Raw genomic sequence first — 14247 nt, 5'->3', positions numbered from 1 at the left:
ATATTGTAGTGAAATATGGTCAGTGAAATCTACAGATGTACAACATCTTGAAAGGATCATGATGAGTATTAGTCATGCCCAAGGCCTCCAAGAAGGATTATGCAAAATGAAACAAACTGCTTTTGGACCCCAACAGAGGTGGGCAGGATTCCTCAAAATCCAAAGAAGTTTTATTTGTTTAATTTTTTTCTTCTAACAGTTATTTACAAATATCGCTTTAGCTCTCTGAGCTGTGGACCAATATATCAGCTGAACACCTCTCTTATTTTTGGATATTAAAATCTTTTGGTTGAAAGAAGTGAGAGGATAAAACTAAAATCTGCATGTAAAGTAAACATAAAACTAGGGTTGTCAACAATTAAAACAAAAAACAGTTGACATTACTAAGAAATGGTAATAAATAAAAACAAATAACCAAGAAATTAGTTATTACTATGAAATACTATACTTTATACATTATACTATGTACAAAGTCACAATACTGTATGTTATAGATGGAAAAAAAATTAAAAAAAATTTTTTTTTTTAGAGTAAAACAGCATATTTTTAAAGTCAAAATAATATTTAAAAAGATTTGAAGGAAAAGAATTTTGTGCAATATGAAATATCAATTGTCTGAATCTTTTCCTGAAATTAGGAAATTACTGTAATTGTACAAGAGACACAAAATGTACTGACATATTACATTTAAAAAAATATGAATAGAACAAAAATACAGTGAACTAGTTGGGGGATTAAAAAAAAATAAAGTTCCAAATATCTGAATTGTATTTAAAATGTTCTCAAGAACATGGTAACTTAATGACACTCTTAATGTTATCAGTGTGAAGGTTGTCACATATATATTAACATTTTGAACTAGTATCAACCTTTGAAGGATGAAAAGCAAGGTTAGCCTGAATGTAAGGAATGTAACAAAATGCTGCAAGGCATTAAGTCTAGTACCTGACTATTTTTACCACTACACCAACCTACTTTGAATTAATATTGAAAATAATTCTAACATCCAATGAAACCCATTGCATTTGTCATCTTTTATCTTTCAGCTCCAAAGAACTGTAGGCAATTCATAAAAGCTCTCCAAAGCACCTTGTGTTCAAAAAGTGCTAATGTTCTGTACATCTGTCAGCTTTAATTTTTCGTCATGTAACTTTTGATCTTTTATATCTTGATTTTTATTGAAGTTTCCATGTTGTGTGTGTGTATGTATGTGTGTGGCGGGGTTGTACACACACTCGCACACACACACACACACCTTATACCATTGTAGTTTCAAAACAAACTTATATGTCTTTTAGAAAATCAGTGTTTAAATGGTAATTGCAGAGGATTATACATATTATTTCACTGGTTCTTCTGCTACAATTTGGAAATCTAGATTACATAACAGCTCCATTTAAATTTAAGAGGAAATGTAATTCTACAAATCTTAGTAAATGCATCCAAGATTTGAAAAACAGAAAATTAACTACGATATAAGTGGTTCATTATTAGCAATGCTCCATTGTTCAATACTGGTAATTTTAAAAGTGGTCTTTGCCAAGAGGAGATATATTATATTGATATAATTACTTCAAAGTTAAAATTATTGAATTGTAGAACCAGTCTTATGATGAAATGTTCCCATAAATATAGAAAAACATTTAAATATTTCAATAATAAATAATAATCACCTGAATTATTATTACTTTTCCTGTAATCTAATGAGCATATTGTTTCAAATTTTTTAGTGTAGTCAGTAATGTACGGTGTAATCATCAATTAAAGATGTGATTTTATCCATTCTTGCTCATGTTATATACTCTGGATTTCTTGAAATTCTTCTAAGCAGTATTTGGATTGAGTTATACATAAGGAATTACCTTAGATGTTAATTCTATTTGAATTTATTGGTACTTGATTGTTTGATGCAGTGAACCAAATTCACTTATTACTGAGTGCCTGGATTTATCAATCTCTTTTACCTCTTGTTTACAAGCATACACATTGTATAATATATGTATTGTATTATATATATATATTGTATAAAATTATGTCTTAAGATATAATCACGCTACAGCCAACTCTAGTGACATTTTTTGCTCCTTTACCATAATGAGTTTGTGATTACTCATTGTCCAAATTTTGATGTAAATATTTATTAGTGAATGATGTATAGTTGTATAGGACATAGGCCAGATTAATTTTATCTTGTCACAAGTTGAAATTAAGTTAATCTTTATACCATCAGAGTGTTTAAACAACTCACATATATTTATACTCTTCTTAGGTAGCAGATTTTCACCAGGAAAAAACGTTTCCAGTGGTTAACTGGGTACAGGGTTGATATCTATTATTCACTTAAATTAATATAATAAATTAAAGTTAAGACCAATGTATGCTCTTAAAACATAAATTAACTTTTAATCTAGTTAATACAAATTAAAAGATCTTTTGCTTTTGTTGTTTAATTGTAAAATCTATTTTATATATATATTTAATGAAAAGAGATTGAATTAATGTTTAAAGAAGAGACTTAGACATGAAGAAATTCATAGCATCAAAAACCTTAAATCAGACGAAGTAAAACTGGAAGATAAACTGTTTTCATAATTTTATAAAACTTTAATGAGAGAGAAAGAGGGAGAGAGACAGAGAGAGAGAATTCAACCGATTACATTACTTCTGAAAAGGTTGTATATACACAGGCTAAAAGATAACATATTGAAAGCCTTGGGCATTTTATGTTATCATGAAAATTCTTACAACAATTGTGTATTCAGAAGCATATTGAGGTTATCTGGCTTTTAGAAAGAAGACCAGTGAAAGTAGCTGTATTAAGAAGGATCATTATATAAAAAAAAAAGAGGGGAAAAAAAAAGAAAAGAAAAATACTAGCCTTTAGTTCAAAGATAAAATTATACATCACTTTCACTGGTTTGAGGCACCAACAGGTACTTTTGTTTTGATTGGGATTACAGTTCTGGTTGAACTCAGAACAAAAGCAGAGTTTAAATCTGCTTATATGAATATAAAAGTCAACTTACCCCAAAAGACAGCAGACTTTGTATAGAACAATAAATAATCTTATACACGTGCCTACTTGTCTCCTTATACAATTCAGTATGTATAAAAAGAACTGTTTAATTTATAAAATAAATATAAATAAAACGTAAAACACAAAAAGTTAGAGATAGTAAAGCAAAACTGTAACAAGTGACACAGTCTTATAGGAAGACAAGAATAAAAAAAAAAAACCGTCTTTGAATACTTTGAGTGTAAAATATATGTACAAGTAGTTCTTCTGTTACTTGATATCTCAACAAGAAACATGTGCTTTTGTGCAGCATTATTATTAATTATTGCCAACAAACAAATTATGCATTGATTTAAACATACAAGTAAGACTTAGAATCTGCAACAAGGACAGTGATGTTCAATGTTCACAGCAATTCCAGCTTTATTTATATTGCTATTTCACATCTGTTGACATGTATTGGATGGCTTTGCAAATTTAGAGATTTGCACAAGTTGTTGAGACAGGAATTTTAGACCTGAAAATGTTATGTCACTACCATTTCAATTATACATTTGTAGTAGTATTTTATTTTCTACTAACTTGAGAATAAGCCAAATAATGACAGAATGACTATAATGATTTTGTGCATTGGCACAAGGTTACAAATTTGTTGGAAAAGAGTATAGCTGAACTGATCCAAATTTGAAATAATCTCATTGAAAACACACATACACACAAGCACAAGCCAGAACCTACCCAACTGACATGAAGCCAAAGTTTCATAAAAATAGCAATATCGTATCTATAAGATGGGAATGAAGACCTAATGTAATAGATAACGTATCAAAAAGGAAAAATAATGATTAATAAAAACAAATAAAATATGTTGAATATATCATTACCTAAGGAGAGCATGAAACCAGCTAATACCCAACAAATAATTACTGACAACATATTGAATATATCATTAGCTGATTGATGCGCATGTGTGTATGTACATATATATATATATATTTATATATACACACACATAGATGTACATACATACACATATGAAGTAGAATACTTAGGGTATAGTAGGTACTGTTACCTCTAAAAATAAAACCTTTGCAGATTAAATATTATTCTTTTGAATTGGAAGGTTCAATCCCACACAGTGACCAGTGATTTCATCCAATGATGAAATTTTGAGTCCAGAAAGAGGTATTAAACCTTCCAGTTCTCAAGAAGTCATCATAAGTATTTTGTTCCATTACATTTAGCTTACACCAACACTTTTCCCAACATATTACTTTTCTCATTTAATGCCTGTTCAAAGATAATAGTCTTTCTTTCGTTGGCCTATTATCTCTAAATTAAATGACTAATGATAGGTACACCTCATGAGGCTCATTTATCAGACAGGCTGCTGTTATCCCTATTTTGCAGAGGAAATATTGTTAGCACAGAGTTTGCAAGGAAAGGATGATAATAAGTAAGGAGGACTAAACAGAAATGTTAGGATTTAGATGAAGCCAACAATTTTAAAACTGCAAAAACGATTGCAATAATAATTGAAATGGCAATGGGAAAAGACAGCACCAAAACAGGGAAAAATATAATGAAAATTGTTTATGAGTGATTTGGAGCAGAAAGTTTTTTTTTTTTTTTTGAAAAGACTACTTTTGTTATTGATAAAAATGATATATATTCTGTTATAGTATATAAGAAGTAATGCATCATTCTTTGGTGGTTTGAGGAACCATCATCCATGAAAGACTAAAGTATTTTCTGGTCTTGAGATGAAACCAGACATTTAATAAAAGAAAGAAGATATTGTGTTATAATGGAGCACAAAGGAATATAAGATAATATTGATTTCTCAGCTGAAGAACGAGAAAGTTTAAAACTGCAGAACTCCTCTTGATTCAGTTTAACTATCTAAAATTAGCTATGGCTCAGTGGTGTTATTTGCATTGTCTGTTTTGTACAATTTTGAGTCGATATTCTTTGATTCATTTAGCCTCTCTATTATTCTGTTACTGGTTTTAGTCTTTAGACTGTGACCTTGCTGGGGCATTGCTTTAAAGGGTTCTAGTTAATTATATTGCCTCCAGTAGCTTCTTGTAAGTGTCTGGAAATAAATACTATAAGCCGTTTTTATATGAAACTCTTTTGTTTGGTTATTTTATTTTCACTCTTTCTCTCTCATATTTACACATGCATGTGCACATGCTTATACACATAGTGACAAGCAGAGTTTTGGCCCACCAAAAATACTGAGAAAAGCTTTTGGTCAACCTGACACATGCCTAAGGTACCATGGAGTGACATTGAATTTGGACCACATCATTAGGAAACAAAATACTGAAGCACACAATCATCATTTTATGGATAATAGAGCTGAAACTGATGAAATCTTCAATCACCATGAAACCATGTCACTGAGCACAGATCCAAGAATTCTATTGCTGCTGTCTTCTTGTGTTTAAAGAAATCACACACAGATGTCCACCCTCTGGACATTCATACTTGATGATGACAGTCAATAATCAAGCAATACCATATAAAACAGGAATACATTTTATAATCATTATTTTCATATCTATTGTTTTTGACCATATATCATATGAGTATTTATTAAATATTTAATTGCTACTTCACGGAATAATAATGAATTTAGATGTTTAACCAGTACCACAACTAATGGTGCCGATTAAACATGAACTTAATGTGACATCCCTTCTAACTAATTGTGTGTGAATCAACTATAGAAGTTTGGATATTTTTAGAAGTGTATAATTTTGTTACCAGCCCGGCTGCATCCAGCCGATAAAGTATTTGACTCAAACGACCAACCTGGCCAAAGCTGGCCGAGCGAACCCATTAATATTGAAATGTGAATTTCAGCACAAAGCTTGTTTAGTACAATTGTGAAAATGTGATTTCACTTTACAAATAGTCGAGTTACAGTACCTGATAATGTTTGACATGATATCTGAGCTCTGCAAATTTTGGGAGACTTTTTTCCACATACTATATATATATATATATATATATATATATATATATTTATAGCATTTTTCTGATGGTTGGATAACTGAAGAGATGGCGGCATGGATTTCTACCTCGGTCGAATAATTGGCACATATTGCATTACAGATATTATACTATATATATATATATATATTACGTTTATATATTTGTTTTGCAAGATTCTTGATGTGAAATTGTGTGTTGAAACAGATGTTGTATTTAGGAATGGTCATGTTGCCAGTTTAGCCAATAAAAACACATGCACTATATATTTGGTGTTAATTTGCTTCAGCTTCATTTATTTTTTACATTAATCTTAATCTTATTTTGACCAGAGTTCTTTCGTCACACTTCTGTGACCTCATCAGTGGTCCTTTGCTTTCTTCTTTCTTGTGTGTCTCTCCTTACTAATGGTCAACCATTTTGTATTTTGTATTCCTATTGTATGCGTCTTTATTTTCGCATGTGTATACCCCTATGTGTGTCTATGTTTAGTTAGTGGGGGGAGGGGGTGCCTGTAATATTTGTATCTCCTGTTTATGCACGTTCGTGTAATTTGTTTTTGTTTATTTTTGTTCATGTGTTTACACCTGCTTATTATTTTTTTGTATTTAATTAAATTAATTTTTAAAAAATTTTGTTAATGTATATAGTTATTTAATTCCATTTGTTTATCTGTGTATTTTATTATGTTTTTAGTTTTGTTTATATTGTTATCAGTGTATGGGGATCTTATTCTGTTATATGTTGTGGTGTGTTGGGGAGGGGTTGCTAGTGTTCCTTTCCAGTTTCCTATTCAGGCTAGGTTTATCCTCTATTATGTGTGTAGCTTCTGTAATTTGTCTAATTGTTGTGTCTGTTCTATGTGTGGACAAGATTTTAACTTCTATGTAGTTGAGTGAGCCCCAATGTTCCTGCTCAGCGTGCTGGTACAGAACCGATGAGCTCTTTTCTTCCTTAAGTTCTCTCCAATATTCATTTACTCGCTCTCCTATGCTCCGTGCCATTTCCCCTACGTGCATCGTTGTCTTGTTACTGCCTCTCTACATCTTATACTATAGACTACATTTCTGGCTTTACAGTTTGTTTGTGGGCTAAATCTACATACAGTACAGTTCCTATCCGTACAAGGGGTTCTACTAAAAGGGTAGGTTCTACTGATTAGGGATTTGATAGGGTTGCCTGGCTTTTCAACAACCTTAATCCTTAGCTTAAGTTTGTCTAGGGCCCTTCTAAAGCAGTATGCCAGTTCACCTCTAGGGGTGGTGTTGACGAACATGACACTCTGGTATTTGTGGCTATCATAGCAAGAGTTGGGCTTCCCTATTTTCTTCGAAAATAACAATACTACCTACTCTTTCCCTCTTCCTACATGCACAACTGCAATCCCTATCTACATATATTCAGTGACTTCCTTTTTAAAACTATGCACTAAGATACTTGTGTCATTTGAAGCTCTTGAAAGGCAATATCTATCCAGAATAATTCCCCAAAACTGCCTGCATGGTTTATTTATCCCAAACAAATTAGGTGTACATCTTTATCTGTTTTGGATTTTTTTATTTTCTTATTTTTTATTAAAGGACAGAAATTTAAGGTTGCAATTTCACATAAAAAGAAAAAGTAATTATAGATGTTGATCAAAACAAACTATGATCAGTTGAAAAATTATGTTTATTTTTGGTTTCTCCTAGAAAATGAATGCAAAGATATTAAGAATAATATTTTTTAATTTTTAATTTTTTCTTACTTCAATTATTGATTAAATGTCTAAATATCTGAGATGAGTTGTTGTTAATAAGATTAGGCTTCTTTTTAACTATTTAACTTCATCTTTACAGACAGAACATTAAAAAAATTTTTTTTTTTATTTATACTGATCAATTTGATCTTTAAATTGTCATCAGGTGTCTTATTTCTGGACATACACATAGTTCTAGATTGGATTAGAACTAGAGGTATCTATTTCTGAATTAAGAGATGTAACATTTGTATTCAGTTGGCTACTGGAGCACAAACTTCAATTATTATCATTCGATGAATAAAATAAATGCTTTGAAATTATTTAATTTTTCATCAATTTATATGATTGGGAGAAAGAGATATTCAAATTCATTTGCTTATTTTATATCTACTTTTCCATGCTGCAGGGATTCATTTGGTTTTGATAGAATCTTCATAGTTTGCTATGGAAGCATATTTGTAGAATGCCCAACATTAAAGTATCCCCTTCAAACCAACGTGTAGTTATCCTGTGTGTGATTACCACCAATGAGCAAGAAAAGGTTTATATGACATACATAGTACAAAGTAGAGGGAAACGTACAATTTAAGATTGCTTTTCTTTCCTAACACCCCTTAATGTCACAATTAAAAAAGTAATTATACAGCAATGAAGAAAATGAAGTATAGAACTCTTTAAAGTCCTGGAACTTTATTTTATGCTTCCTTCTTTTAATTGGTATATATTCTTGAAATCAATCATAACTATTCATATAGCTAGGAATGCTGAATTGAATTATTTTGATATATACTCTTTAATTCTAACATAGGCAAAACAATGAAGCCACAGATGTTTTTGTTGTTGGGGAGGCAGGGATGTAGACGGTTATATATATATATTTTTTCAATATTTGATGGAAACTTTATTTTATTGACTCTTGAGATGATAGAAGACAAAGACAGTCTCACTAGGATTTGAACTCAGAACATAAAGAGACACAAATAATGCAAAGCATTTTGTTCAATGACCTACCAATTCAGTCAATATTACAAAAACCTTACATTTATTTTATGTGCTGAAATACATATTTTTTTTCTTCTATCAAATAATTAGGCAGTTTTGCTTTTAGACATTTTGAAATTTTATAAGCAAGCACAAATTTGAAAAGATGCTATTTAACTAAGATAATTAACTGATAGCTGTAATAACTCCCAAAAATCTAACCCAATACTGTGACAGAAATTGGATGGTAGCCTGCCAGTTCAGAGAAAAAGAATAAGAGTAATTTAACACCAAGTACATATTAACTTAGCAACAGAAATGCAATGACAGACTAAGTAGAGGGAACATGTAAGTATCTACACTTTAAATTCTCATAAAGTTGACAAAGTCAACAAGTTAGCATAGTTAAAAGCTATATTTAAAGAGTTTTTAGTACAACAATGGCACATAAGCAGTACAATTTATATCAACATTTTAGTAAAATCAAGGTCAAATACGGTTTGCTAGAAAAATAATTAAGATGATAGTCTCATATAATGAAAATATACATGAGAACTGGGATTGAGTGTCAGAAACTGGTAATTAATGGTGTTTAAATGTTTAAAGTACTAACAATAGAGAAAAGATGAAATTTGTCAACACAACAAAAATATGACGAAATGGAGAAGAGGGCAGAAAATTTACAGCTTTCTGAAAACCTCTCTGGTAGCTATCCTTCAATTTTTCCACTCTTCCTTGACAAAAACATAAATTACGTAAAAGTTAGTATAAAAGCTAAAAAAAAAAGAAGCTGAATTTAAATACATTACTCTTATTTCAGTAAATTAAAGGTGAAAAATATAAATTAAAATGAGAAAACTGATATATGTAATAGAATCAGAGGTCGATATACAAACACTGTGTGTGTATGTGTGTGTGTGTGTGAGTGTGTTTATTATCTCTATCTATCTATCTTCAAGATGGTGCTCCAGCATGGCTACAGTCTAATGACTGAAACAAGTAAAAGACAAAATATTCGTAAAACAAAACAGTGACTGGGAAATGAGATTAATCGATAGTTTGATAATAAAGGAGAGAGGGATTGCTATCTAATTATACAGTAAGAATGGTGGGATGATTATTTCTAATCTCTTCAACATCAGAAATACTCCCAGTGGGAATAGGTAAAATATTAGGGGTTAGCTAACTTTATTCCCAGTTTAAGTGAATGTCACTTTGAATTCAACTATTGAGAGGGCAGGTATTTTTGAAATGGCTATTACTCAACCCCAAGGGGCGGGACATATGTCCAACAGGTACCACTTGGTCCATGGTATCTTAGCATATTTTTGTTCTTTTCAGGTGAAGCTATGGTGCTGTGGACGATAGAGCATTGCATATTTGCTACGACAGTTATTTGAAGAATAACGAATCTGTTATAGCAGTTCAGTGTGAGTTTCAGCACCACTTCAACATTCTCTGAAATCAGGCTGTTCCCACTTGTATCACAATCTTACAATGGGTGAATGCACTTTGTACAGGAGGTACACTAATGAATAGGAGACTGGTGGGGGTACCATGAACAGTATGGACCCTGGAAAATGTGGAAAATCCAAGAGAACTGCATGAAAGACCACTGCACAGCCCAAAAGTGATGGTCTGGTGTACTGTTGGAAAAGTTGCCATCACTGGTCCTTACTTTTTTGAAGACAATGGAAATGCTACATTATTTACATTATTTTCATTTGACGGATATTTGTCCTCATCTTGTTTGTTGTTAACAAACAAGATGAGGACAAATATCCGTCGAATGTAAATAATGTACATAATTCCTCATCTCTTAAATATCGAACTGTAATGGAAATGCTGTTACTGTGAACTTTGAGTATTACTCGAGATGATAAACAACTTCTTTGTGCCTGAATTACAATGAAAACGTATGCCTATTTGATGTGTGTGGTTTCTGCAGGATGGGGCGATGGCCCACACAGCTAGAGCATCAATGGACATTCTTCGCTCTCTCTTCAGTGACCATCTGATTTTCAAATTTGCTGACATTCCTTGGCCCGCTAACCTCAATGGTTGATTTGAAGGAAGTTATTTGCGTGGAAGCCACCCAAATCAAGAGAGCATTGCTGGAGAGAGTGGAGGCCAACTTCCAAGAATGCCTTCAGAAATGAATCAATGAAAACAGACACCACAAGATGGATGTTGCTTTCCACACTTGATTTTGACAAATGTTAATTTAATACGAACACATTGATGTCAATAAAATTTGTCTGCAGTTAAAATTACTGATTTTGTATTTTTCAAAAACGTCCATCCTCTCTGCCCCACCCTGTATAACATATAAAACATTTACAAATACTTTTTGATGTGTTCCCTTAAATTAAGAATAGATTAGGCTAATGAATGGGCTTCTAAGCCAGTATTTATTTCCTAACTGGGTTATCCCAGAACCCTAGGGTTCCCTAAGAAATAATGATAGCTAGGCTATTACATGCAAATGCATTTTAGAGAAACTTTTGTGCTTAACTCTATATTCATAATTCTGTTATGCATATTCATCATATTCCATAAGGTCAGGAAATCTTGGCAGCTGTCTGTACATAGTAAGGAGACATAACAAAAAGAAGGACTTCATAATAAGGAAGAAGTGAAGAATTTGGTCTAAGCTTTGATTAGATGAGATTTGATTAGATAATATTTACTAAATTGTTATGCCGTGTGATGAATTTAGCACTGTCAAAACTTTCCAAGACAGTTTAGTGATCTGTTTATTCTCTTGAGAAATTTAAGTTGATGAAAGTGAAAAAAAAAAACAAGTAATAAAAATATATCATAATTTTTATGCATGGGTTCCTTGAAACACAGGAGTGTATTTCAAGGATTTCTTAAGAGTAAAAAAGATTGGGAAAATGAAGTTTTGAGTGATTGCTTGGTTTGTAAGAAACAGCAACTAGACCACCCTCAAATACACAATCATCTTTAAAAAGAGGACACAGTCCTAAATACAGTCTGAATAAAAGAAGAGATGGTCACAGCTGGTATGTCTTTATCATAGGTCTGCTTGCTTGGTCAGAGCTGACCTGGGCTAAACAATAACAGCAACTCAATGGTACATCATTATAGACAACCATTTTAATACATGAAATAATGAATTCCAATATGACTTTTATTTGGAATTATTACAATATCTCAATGAAATTTAAATAATTTAATATCTCTGTGTGTCAATATATGACAACACTGAAAAGAGGATATCATTTAATTATTAATATTAATAACTAAAGCCATTCTATAACTCCTAAATTATTGTTTTATTATGCTGATTTCATTGTTTAGAAACCAGGTCAACCCAGAGCAAGAAAACTTATGATTATATATGTTCTAACCATGAATATCTCATCTTTTTATTCAATTATAGTGTATATTCTCTTATATGTCCATTTGAAAAAATTTTTAATTGTAGGATGGAATTTGACAGTAATTTGGCTGCTATTTCTGGCAGGTCTACCAACTTATTTAAGGCTCATCCATTTGACCACAAACTCTTAGGTTATGTAGATTTGTGATTACAAACCATTTTTGTTTATTTCAAAGATATTCATTGTAGATAACGGGGCTTCCTAAGAGTATTAGCTTTTCTATTGTTGTTGTTGTTATTATTATTATTATTATTAAGACAACAAGCTGGTAGACTTATAAGTATGTTATATGCTTAGCAACGCTTCTAACATCTTACATGCTGAGTTCAAATACTACTAAGTGCAGCTCTGTCTTTCATCTTTTCATGGTCAATAAAATAAAATACCAGTCAAGTATTGGAGTCAATGTAATCAACCTCCCACTCTCCAATTGCTGCCCTTGTGCCAAAATTTGAAACAGCAGGCAGAACTACTAGCACACCAGGTAAAATGCTTAGCGTTTCATCCAACTTTATGTTCCATGTTCAAATTCCACCAAGGCTGACTCTGCCTTTCATCTTTTCAGGGTCAATAAAATAAGTACCTGTCGAACACTGGGGTTGATGTAATCAACTCACCTCCTCCCCTGAAATTGCAGGCCTTGTGTCAAAATTTGAAACAATTATTATTGTTATTGTTGTTATTGTTATTATTATTATTATTATCATTATTATCATTATTATTAATATTATTATTATTATTATTATTATTATTATGGCAGTGCATAAGCTGAATCATAAGATTGTCAAACAAATGCTTTGCAGTATTTATTATCCCAGTTGGTTAAGTTCTAAGTTCAAATTCTGCCAAGGTCAACTTTGTCTTTCATCTTTGGGGGTTGATAAAATAAAATACCAGTCAAGTACTGAGATCAAGGGCATTATCAACCACCCTTCAAAAATTGCTGGCCTAAATTAAAAACAGTTATTAATGTTTTCATAAGTCTTGTTATTATCATGAAACATAGCTATATACACCTTAAATAAATGAAGTGTTTTGTCTAGGTCTTTGTAGTCTATTCTAGTGAAAAAATGATTATTCTATGTAATACGTGTGCAATGTATAGTTATGTTATTAATCTCTATATATTGTGTATGTGAATTATGTATTGTCTGCATAAATTAGTATTTGTCTGCTTGATTCCCAAAGCACCTGTTATTAGAGAGACTGTTTGTTTTCTTACATCATAGCATTGTAATCATGTCTCCAGCAGTTTCATATGGGTATCCACAGCACTACCATGTGAAATTCTAATTTCCTAGAATGTCTTCTTGAGAATAGAGTCATGTTTGTATACTAAAACAATTTTGCTTAGTTGTGGGGTTTGCTTTGAGGTTTCTTGTTATTCTAGCGTTTTGTCTATTTGATGCGTAGATTGTATGCAATGTGAGCTGTGTTATTTCGATGGGTGGTAATTGTACTTTGTATTGCCATGTAGCTGATGTTGCATTTTAGTATCAGGATTATGTATAAAGTAGGCGCCAAATGTCTTACATGTTTTGGTACCAGATGGTAATTGTAGACAATATAATGCAAGGTTGTGTGATTTGTGTCATATTATTGGGCAGTAATTGTGTAGAATATGAATTATTGGAGTTGTAGTATAAGGTATGTAATTTTATGTATTGTATTATTTTGTGGGGTGGTGATTATGTTCAAAATATGCTGTGTGGGTGGTGTTATATTGTTTGGCTATTTCTACAAAATCATCATTGTTTCTTCCAATCCATATGTATTGTGCTAAACTTTAGTTTAAGGCTGGCAGCCAGCCATTTGCAGCGAGTACAGACACGTTATACTTGTGCTTTTTGAATACTGAAGTTGAATTTTCTAGCAAAATAAATCAATTTGATTCTGAGTAACTATTTCTTAACACAAAATATTTGGCTAAAACTTGGAAACAATTATTTTCACAAGTTCAACCAAAAAAGTACACAGGGTTATGTCTTTACTTTGTGAAATGCAACAACAATAATGGGCAATTTTCTTTGGCCACATCACTTTGCTGGCATTACATCAGATACAAGAGCAAAGCTGATGCTCACAATGCTTGTATCTGATGT

The sequence above is a fragment of the Octopus sinensis genome, linkage group LG14 (genome assembly GCF_006345805.1).
Source record: "Octopus sinensis linkage group LG14, ASM634580v1, whole genome shotgun sequence".
Classification (NCBI taxonomy): Eukaryota; Metazoa; Mollusca; class Cephalopoda; order Octopoda; family Octopodidae; genus Octopus; species Octopus sinensis.
The sequence above is the reverse complement of the archived record's forward strand: the minus strand, read 5'-3'. Positions refer to the sequence as shown.